Below are 11,459 nucleotides of genomic sequence, written 5' to 3'. Positions count from 1 at the left end.
CAGATAAAATTAACGACGAATTAGACAACATGAAAACAATACTTCATCAACATCAACAAGCTATCTCACAATTCGAAGAAATCACGAAACCACTATATACTGCGGTATATTCCTGACATCAGCAGAGAAATAACCAACATTTGGCAAAATCTAGAACAAAATATGACATTTGAGTTAATACCAAATTTATTTAAAACTAGACAAAACTGTATACTATATAAATAAATATTACACTGAAAAACACCACACCAACATTGAGTTTTGAAAATACAATGTGATAACTGCCACGACTTCCCTGTATTGGTGAAACAAGTAGGAAAATGGAAACCAGATTCAAAGAACAAAAGTCACCTTCACACGTTTTCGAACACCGCAACCTCATCCTAAAACACCCAATTACTAAATAAAGAAACAAACATAAACAAACGCAGAATTAAAGAAGCCTGCTTACACAACAACTCAAACCCTAAATAAAACCAATACAAAGAAACACCTTTATACGCATATTAATAAATATAATCAAACATCTAAGCACGCCCTCTACATTCCTAAACTCAGTTAAACATCCCTCTTCAAACACATAGTCAGCTATCGTTCAGTTACCTCCTTCTTTCTTGTGAACCTATCCTACACAGAAGTAGGTCGAAACGTTGTTCATCCTCCTCATAAAAATTTTTACAACCCAAACCAGCCGTTTTATGTACATGTATATTTTTTTTACAAGTGGGATTTCTCATTATCACTGATTGATATCTGCTAGATAACCATTCAATTATAACAGAAGCAGGGTATTTATTGTTCACCAACCAAAATGTAATGACATAAACTCTATTCCACAATATCTTTTCCCACAAACCTACAATTGTAATTGGTGATCTGAATAGTGAATATAAAAACTTTGGACGTAAATCCACACAACACAAACGGAAGACATCTATTGCAATTCATTGATGAAAATAATATAGCCGTAATAAACGACAGTACACCTCACGCATACTACGTACGCTATAAATACAAGAGATATCTTAGACTTCTGCCTCACATTCTTTAATATCAAACAAAGTTATTAAATTTTAATGTGAGAAAAGATGTTGACAGTGATCTTCTTCCAATATGGTGCACCTTCGATCTCGATCCCCATAAAGATGTAACCTTTAAACAAGACAAATTCAACTACAATTAAGCTAATTGCCAAGAATATCAGAAAGAATTAGACAACATATTTCCAGAAAATGTTGAGCATACAGCCAACAACAAAGTAAAAGTTGATAGTTATAGTCAAAATAATCACAGAGTACCAACCAAAACCAGCATCGGATACTGTACCATAGGAACAACATAAAACTATAAATAACGCATGGAAATCGAACAAACAACTAATAAAACAGAAAAAGAAGACAATTAAATAGACAGATCATGGCAACAAGAGACAAAGAAATAAAACACAAATAAGCAGTATGAGAAATAAAATGAGACCAGAAATTATATTGTTAAACGAAGAAAATCGGATAACATTTGCTTCCAACTAAACGAAAAAAAACGATCCTAGAAAGTTTCGGTCGCACCTATAAAGACTCACCAAAGAAGCCACAATAAGAAAATACCCAACACTAGAATAAAATAACACATTAGTGCACACCAACAAAGAAAAAGCAGAAGCCTTCAGACAAGAACTACAAAACACTTTCAAAAACACAACGAACCAGACGTGAACACCTATTTTTACAATAGAGTAAACAATAACGTAACAAATAACACAGAATTAGAAAGCCCATATTTTCAAAACAGCCCCCTCCGGTATGTCTGCGCATTTACGACGCCTGAAACCGGTTTTCGATATCCGCGGCGGGCAGAGCACATGTAACTCATTGTGTACCTTTGTGCGTAATTCAACACAACAACAAACAACAAAACAACATTTTCCCAATCAATACTAACTACAATAACACCAATAACATAAATAACTATAATAATGTAATGCTTACCAAAAATTTACATTAACAGAATCACCAGAAACTGACGACAAACAAACAATTATCTTCAAAAAAGGCACTTTGAAATTATTTGATCATCTATAAGCAATTTTTCATTATCCTTTTACCCTGGTTACTCTGGGAAGTAAGCTTATACATTCATGTTTCATAAAGAAGGTATGCCAGCCAATAAACCAAACAGTTATCGACCAATCAGCCAAACTAGAGTCATTATAAAATATACTACTTAGGACAGCATATATAGTACCCAAAACCACTTCAAAGTTTATGCATAAATATTCAAATACACAAAAAATAGTAGATAGATCCTACCTAGTAAAATAAAATATTTCGGTAAAATTTGGAGAAAAAGTGAACTATTATGCGAACTCGATAGGTATTGCATACGAGGTCTGTTCAAAAAATACGCGGACTGTTTGAATTGCGCGGCTCCAGTTGGTTACAGTGGAATCCGCATGCTGTCGCTAGGTTCGCACACATCAGCTGATTACGACGCCATTTCCCGATTGCAGATATCTTCATTTGTGTATTAGCTACGCGGTTTTAAGTGAAGTGCGATTTTTTCGTTTGGCGGATTTCAGAATGAATGACCTGAAGGAACAACGACTTGCTGTGAAAATTTGTGTTAAACTTGGAAAATCTGCGACTAAAACTTTTGCTATGCTTAACATGGCTTACGGTGATGTTGCTATGAAGCGTACGGCATGTTTCAAGTGGCATGAACGTTTAAGGATGGTCGACAGTCCATTGAAGATGATGAGCGTCCTGACGTCCTTCCACGTCAACTGACGAGCCACGTCGACAAAATCAACACCCTGGTGCGGGCAAATCGACGTCTCACTATTAGGGAGCTTGCTGAAGAGTTTGGGATATCAGTTGGATCTTGTTACGAGATTTTGACCGAAAAATTGAAGATGCACCGCGTTGCTGCGAAATTTGTGCCTCAGAACTCGTGCGTTTTTGGCCAAACACTCGATCACTGTTCTCCCCCCCCCTACTCACCTGACCTTGCTCCTTGCAATGTTTTCTTGTTCCCCAAACTCAAAAGACCCTTGAAAGAAAGAAGATTTGAGACGATTCCCGAGATTAAGGCAAATGAGACGAAGGAGCTGGAGGACATTACAAAGAAGCGTACCAGGACTGTTTCAACAAGTGGAAACACCGTTGGGATAAGTGTGTGCGTCGGGGAGGAGAGTACCTTGAAGGGGTCCCAGACCTGTAACTTCTAAATAAAGTACATTTTGTTTTATGACGTCAGTCCGAGTATTTTTTGAACAGCCCTCGTATGTGATAAAGATAGTCCTAAACACCTCTCCCCGATTATTTGACAAATTAGATTATTAACATAAAATTATTTTAAAAGATAAAGAAATAATGAAAATAAATAAATAAAAATAAAACAAGTATGTGTGTTTTCTTATCACAAAGCCACAAGGGCTATCTGCTTAGCCGATCAAGGAAATCGAATCCCTGGTTTTAGCGGTTTTGTTTAAATCCGAAGACACACCGCTATACTAGCGGGGGGGGGGGGGAATAATATATATATACATACATAATAATAATAATAAATACTAAAATAAAAACATGCCACCTATGAGCGAGACAATAGTGAAGGAACTGATAGTGCAAAATATATGGACATTACCCCGAAGGGGGTCTGAGTAAATATGGGTTACTCTAATCCTCATATAATAATTTTTAATATACTAAACATTCACTCTAACAAGGAAAAAAAAAAGAGGAAGAGGTCCGGTGCAACTGACCTTCCTGGGTACACATACATATATTCCCAAACGTACAATCCATATGCACATATAATTTCCAGCCCAAATCTAGGGGCTCACAGAAAGTAAAAAAACAGGGTTGGAAGTAGTGTCTATATTATGTTTTCGAACAAAAAAAAATCTGCTTTTCCTCCATGTCTACAGCATTTACGATTTTAATGAAATCAAACTAGAGATTTATATAAGTTCAAGAATTTTATAATAGATATATCAAAAACAGGATTATTCTTCAAGCAGTTTTGGAAATATTGATTTCCACAAGCCGTACAAAATTAATAGGAGCAGAGAAAACTCAGCTTAATTTTTTGAATAACAATGTCGCTTTTATTGATAATTTAAATTATATGAAAAATAATGTATCGCTATATTTATCGTAAAACATTATTATGTTATTTTGTTCAATTGCAGCTGATTAAAATAAAAGTATCCGTCAAGTTCAAGATATACAAGCCACCAGTGAGGTTCGAACTCACGACTCCTGGTTTACAAGACCAATGCTCTACCCCTGAGCTATGATAGTTTGTACATATTTTTTAAAAACGCATTCTTTCCATTTAATGTTCTACAGTTTTTTGAATATTCGCTTATCGTTCAGTAGATTAATTTAGCATTGTTAAAACGATCACACGTAAAAAAATATAATATTAAGAACGTCTCTTCGACAACATTTCCAACAGTAAGGTATTGTACTGTTTTCTCCTCTGTTCAGATATATAATAGTTGTTGTTTTAAATTAAGCATGAAGCGACACCGCGGACTGTCTGTGCTCCACCCACCATGGGTATAGAAACCCGGTTTTTGTTATTGCAAGACATTCCGCTGTGCTACTAGTGGAGGCGACACATATAATAGTTCAATTGTGTTCAAGCATTGATTATGATTCAATATGAATATTGTTATTTCATTGTGTTATATGCATCACCTGTACAAGAAGCCTCTTAATTATGTTAACACTTACGTAAGGTAAATATTTCTCTCAATAAATCATATATTTAAAATGCAAGCATAAATTTTAAAATCAGTAGTAGAGTGTTGGTCTAGTAACCCAAATGTTATGAGTTCGATCCTCGCAGTTGGATTTCGTATTTTAACATTCAAACTAGTAAAATTTGGAAGTGGATTCCACCTCTCGTTTGTTATGTTGCCCTTACGGACAAAACTTGAAAGTATAAAAATATCGAAATCGATGAAAATTTAGTTCGTTTAGAAGGTATTTGAGATAATCCAATTAAATTATTCATATAATTATACTAAGGAAAAGCATTAACAAATGTTCTTGAACAAATAACTAAAACTTTTTCCGTGTTATTCTTTTTTCTTTGTAATTGTAACAATATTAAATTATAAATGATATCACAATGATATCGACATACTAGATTTACTTACAATTCTAGCATATCACTTTTATTACATAGTTTTAGTTCTAAACTCATTTCTTCCTTAAAAGTTATCGCTCCCTGAGATCGGAATGTCTATAAAGATGTCTATAAAATGTCTAAAGGCATTTTCTTTGTCATTTTATCAACGTGATGTTTCTTTGCCGAAAAGTTTTATTCCAGTAATGGGCGTGTAAGATGACACGATAAACTCAATGAACAGAGACCAAAGACAGCCTGGAAGGATCACCTATTTTAACCACTCACACAACTCTACACTAATGAACATGACGATGACCGAAGAAGGTCGAAACGTTGTTCGCTCTTCTACGTAAAATATTTTCTCAACCAAAAACGAGCCGATTTTACATATATATTTCTCTACACTAATGTGTTGTCTTCCAGCCAGTCATGAGAAACTAAAATGTCACATAAAGGACGCTTACCGTTGCAATTTGTACTGTTGTGACGTCATTAAAAAAGGTACTCATGCCATAAATCACTAGCATAATTATGAACTCAGAAGGTTATAACACCTTAAGACATATAAATTTGAAAATCAATAAATAAACAAACAATTGTCTACACTTAATTTTGGTTGTATTTACCATTGAAGCAGAACGCTTTTACAGACGTGGTCAGGTGGCTAAGGCAGTCGAATCGTAATCTGAGGGTCACGAGTTCGAATACCCAATACACCAAACACGCTCGCCCTTTCAGCCGTGGGGAGTATTAAGGTTACGGTCAAATCCACTCTTCATTGGTAAAAGAGTAGCCAAAGAGTTGACGGTTGTTGGTGATAACTCGTTGCCTTCCCTCTAGTCTAACACTACTAACATTACACAAGTACAAAAAAATTTCTATATTGTTTCTAACTCAACTTATCTGTCTAAAATATCCACTTTATATTGTTGGACTCTTTTCGTAACTTGGCATTTTTGCATATTGACAATGAATTTTTATAGATGATATATATTATTCTGAACAATAAAAGTGTAATCCAAATTTCTAATATTATAACTTCAACAATGCCAAAATCTCTGTTATGAAACAAGTTACGCCTCTCAATTCAATATGATAAATTATTAGATAACTGAAATACAACTTATTAGCTGTATATATCATACATAATGATATCCTATAACTGTATATAGGATACATATTGGTATCCTTTAATTTTATATGAGTTATCACTTTGAAGTGATTCCTTTGTACTCCAAATTAGGGACGGTTATACGCAAATTTCATGGGTATAGTTTTACGCAAAATTTTCCAATTTCCTCTCCATCTTCTTAGTAGTGTAGGTAATTGTCCAGAGGTTTCAGATTACAAATTAATATAACATTATCCGAACTGCGTATAATTAAACATAAATCTAAAAAATATTTCATCTTGGGATTGGTAGTTACTTTATTCTGAAATATTTCACAGAAATCTAAACTTGAAATACAGTCTTGACCACAATGTTTGTATATTTTGCAACGAATAGGATAGTTATTATTAAGATGGAATACAAATAAACTTAATATGTCAAGCTGAGAAACATTGTATTAAACATCTAAGTATATAATCTGTATAATGAGACAAGTTCTAGACACATCATCATCGATTTATTAGAAAAGCAAACAATTTTATCAGACACCTGCAGAAAGATGTGTAATTCAGAACTTTACCTATCAAAACAAAACCTTACCAAAACAAAATATAATATCAAGTTATTATCAAGAGCGTTTATAATCTTATATCAGTTCATATTTAACATAAAGTACTTGGTCCTCCTCTTATTCTACTCACCTCCAAAGATGACGTGGCATGCTGTCGATGAGGTTATTGATATAAACCACTGTGATTTCATCCCAATTTGTCACTAGAAAGTGGTGTAACTCAGCTACAGTAGCTGGTTGTGGTTAGAAATTTTAAGGCTCAGTTCTGCTCAACAGTTTTCAATGAAATTACAACCTGGAGACTTTGATGGCCATACCATTATTGTAACGTTCTCCCAGTCGAGATAATCCTGTACGGTACAAGCTGTGTGGGCATTGGCATTGTCATCCTGGATGACAAATTATTGCTAAACCTTTCCCTAGCATATGGCAGAAATATTGTCTTCACATTATGCCTTTAGAAGGCATCATTGGTGTTTCTCCGGAAGATATGAAGAGCGGTTTATCTCCCATAATCAATAACTCCTCAAACATGTTCTGCGCCACCTCCCTTAGGAAACAGTCTACCCACATTTGTTTTCCAAGCAAACAATGAACACGAATCCTACCACCAGCTTTAACAAGCCACAAACAAGACTCTTCTAAAAAGATGACATGCCGCCAGTGTCATAACTGTACGTTGGCATGTCGCCAGTGTCATAACTGTAAGTTGGCATGCTGTTTTGGCTAAGTAGCTCGGCGAGAGCTGTGAATTCTGGTTAATATCGGTTTTCAGACAACCGTTCTTGCAAAATAATCTTGTTTAGTCGGCTTCCTATCCAAGTTGTTTTGAATACCCTGTAATAAACGTGTTCATGCCATTCCTATCTTAATGGGTTGCAAGACTTCTTTTAACCTTGATGTGTTAAAATGACCAAAATACGATAATCTCAGGTAACAATTTCCGACGTTTACCACTATACTTTTTTGAAACAGCGTTTCCTGTAATCCGAGACGTTCTAGGATTCTGGAAACAGTACACTGAGGTGTTCTGAAAATTTCAGTTTGCTTCATACCATTTTTGAACAGTCAAACAATTTGACGATCTATAATTTCTGGCGCGTGTGGACTCCATCCACACCAAGCACAGATAAATTGTATGAACGAAGCTTTAAATTATTTCACAAAAGATTATACCAAAAACAAACTCTTTTATACCAAACAGATATGTGTTTGTTCTTCTTATAGTAAAACCACATCGGACTATCGCCGAGCCCACCGTTGTGAATCCGGAGACTTACCGGGGTACTAGCGGCAGGCACAGATTCTCAAAACAACTTATATGGATCAGAAAAACAACTCGTGTATATTTATCCGGTCACATCTATCTTCTGTGTTACTGCTTGGACATTTACTTAGTAACTACTCCATACATGTAAACAATGACATCAATATTTAACAGTATACAAACATCTTGGACAAAGTTGTGAATATTTAACATCTTATTGTTTCAAGAGATATAAACAACTGGAAGATAACTTCCGAAACGGAAAATAAAGCAAGTAGAACTTTGTCTATAAACTCTGTTTCGTTACATTTTAATGTAAAATTCAAAAACATGGAAAGCTATTTCAGTTCGCTGCATCTATCGACATTTTGAAGCTCATAAACAACATCAGTATTTAAAATAATTTTAACTAATGCACTATCTTACTTATATATAAAAAAAAAGTTCAAGCGATATTTTATATTAATCTAAAAAAACACAAATAAAGAAATTGCTATAAAGACCTGCATCCTTTAACTTAATATATTTTTGTTTGATCAGGCACTATTAAGCAGAACAGAGTGAACTCATAACCACTACTTTTTTCCATATCATAAGTTCATTCTTCATAAATAATGCAATCCAGCCGCTAATAAGGGCCCAAAATATTTATCAAACATAGGGAAGAAGGTTAAAAGTACAGAAGTCAATTACCGGTTTTTTAAATTAGCAGCCTCAAAGTAACTTATAAATTTATAATTAATTCAGCTGCTATTTTTCACTGGTAATCTCAGACTCATTTGACCAGTTAAAACACTCAATTCTGAATCTCAGGGTCGCTGTTGTTGTTCTTGTTCTTGTTGTTTTGAACTAAGCACAAAGCTACACAATGGGCTATCTGTGCTCTGCCCACCACGGATATCGAAACCCATATTTTAGCGTTGTAAGTCCGCAGACATACCGCCGAGCCACTGGGGGCCTTCGGGGTCGCAGGTTCGAATCCCCGTTACACCAAATATGCTCGCCCTTTTAACATTGGAGCAGTTATAACGTGATAGATATATAATTAAAACTGTTAAAATTTTATAGTTGATTCCTTCTTTCACTTCCCCCGCTAATACAACAGTACGTCTACGGACTTACAAAGCTAAAGTCAGGGGTTCGATTCACCTCAGTAGGTTCAGCAGAGAGTCCGATGTGGCTTTGTAATAAGAAAATACAAACTCCGTCTCTTGTTTATTAGGCTACTCTTACTTACGAAACATCAAAGTTTAAAAGTATCTAAATCGATTAAAAAGTTTATGCGTTCAGAAGGTGTTTCAGATTATCAATAAAATTATTGATATAATTATACCTTAATCAGTTTACTTCAACAAATAACTAAAACTTTTTCCGTGTTATTTTTCTGCTTCGTAATAGTAACAAAATTAAGTGAAAAATGATATCACAATGATATCTATATACTAGATTTACTTACCATTACAGAATATCACTTTTATTAAATATGGTCGTTATAGTTATAAAAATATTTCTTCATTAAAAATTACCGCTCTCAGATCGGAATGTCAATAAAGATAATTCATTCAACGAACAGAAACCAAAGACCGCCTGAAGGGGTCACCTGTTATAACCCATTCGCAAAACTCTACACTAATGTGTTGTCTTCCGGGCCAGTCATTAGAATCTAAAATGTCACATAAAGGACGCTTACCGTTGCAATTTGTACTGTTGTGACGTCAGTAAAAAAAGGTGCTCGTGCCATAAATCACGAGCATAATTATGTACTTTGAAGGCTGTAACACCATAAAATATATAAATTTGAAAAGCAATAAATAAAAAAACCAATTGGCTACTCTTAATTTTTGTTTTATTCACTCTTGAAGCAGAACGCTTTCCGAGACGTGGTCAATTGTTGAAGCAGTCGAATCGTAATCTGAGGGTCAGGGGTTCGAATCCCCGTTACACCACACATGTTCGCCCTTTCAGTGGCGGGACCGTTATGATGTGATAAATCAATCCCATTATTCGTTGGTAAAAGAGTAGCCTAAGAGTTGGCGGTGGTTGGTGATGACAAGCTGAACTTCCTTCTAGTCTTACACTGCTAAATTAGAGACGGCTACCGCAGATAGCCCTCATGTAGTTTGCGAGAAATTCGAAACAAACAAGCAATTCTAAACAACGAGATCAGAGTCAGATACATTTTGGAACAAGATCAGTAAAAACTGTTAATTGGAAAAGGAGAAATAGGGACCATTAAAAGAATGCAGGAAAACATTGAATCCAAATGTAAATATTATATTTTCCAGCCAAAAACTAGGGGGTTCTAAGAAAGTAAAGAAACAAGGCTGGAAGTGGTGTCTACATTATGTTTTCGAACAAAAAATTTCTATTTTCACTCCATATATACAGCGTTTATCAATTTTAGTAAAGTCAAACTAGGGATTTATATTAATTTAAGTATTTTATCGTAGATATATCACCAACCAAATGTATTGACGAAAACCTATTCCACAACCAAAATACAATTGTAATATGTGATCTAAATAGTAAACATAAAAACTTTGACATAAATCAACAAATACAAATGAAAGCCACCTATTACAATTCATTGATGAAATACCATCGCCCTAATAAACGACAGTGAACCTACGCATACCACGTATACTACAAATACAACTGATACCTTAGACACCTCCTTAAATATCAGACCAAAGTTATTAAATTTGAACGTGGGAAAAGATATTGACAGTGATCTTCTACCAATATGGTAGATATGGTACCAATATGGTACTTTCGATCTCACCTCTCCCATGAAGATATAACCTTTAAAGAAGACAAATTCGACTACAAAGAAGCTGATAGTTGTAGTCAAATAATCACGGTGTGCCTACTAAAAGCAGCAAATAACTAAAAATAACGCATGGAAATCAAACAAACAACTAATAACACTCATAAAACAACGAAGACAATTAAGAAGACAGTTCATGGCAACAAGAGACAAAGAAATAAAAACACAAATAAGCAGTATGAGAAATAAAATGAGACCAGAAATTATATTGTTAAAATGGACAACTTTTGCTGCAAACTAAATGGAAAAACTGACCCTGGAAAGATTCGGTCGCACCTAAAAAGACTCACTAAAGAAGCCACAACAAGAAAATACGCAACATTAAAACAAAATAACACATTAGCGCACACTGACAAAGATAAACCAGAAGCCTTCAGACAACAACTGCAAAACACTTTCAAAACACAACGAACCAGACGTGAACGCCTATTTTTTCGATACAGTAAATAATTATGTAACAAATAACACAGAATTATACAAACCATATTTTCTAGACAATAATAACAACAATAACACCAATAACATAAATGACTTTTACAATCTACTG

The 11,459-nt window shown here is 34.6% G+C and overlaps 1 non-coding gene across 1 annotated transcript; it reads right to left on the bottom strand.

Annotated features, from left to right (window-relative positions):
* Window positions 1-4,226: 4,226 nt before the first annotated feature.
* Window positions 4,227-4,298, bottom strand: TRNAT-UGU (transfer RNA threonine (anticodon UGU)). Its single transcript has one exon. It is a non-coding gene; the product is annotated as a tRNA-Thr (tRNA).
* Window positions 4,299-11,459: the final 7,161 nt, after the last annotated feature.

The sequence above is a fragment of the Tachypleus tridentatus genome, chromosome 1 (genome assembly GCF_004210375.1).
Source record: "Tachypleus tridentatus isolate NWPU-2018 chromosome 1, ASM421037v1, whole genome shotgun sequence".
Taxonomy (NCBI): domain Eukaryota; kingdom Metazoa; phylum Arthropoda; class Merostomata; order Xiphosura; family Limulidae; genus Tachypleus; species Tachypleus tridentatus.
This window is presented reverse-complemented; position numbering and strand designations above follow the sequence as displayed.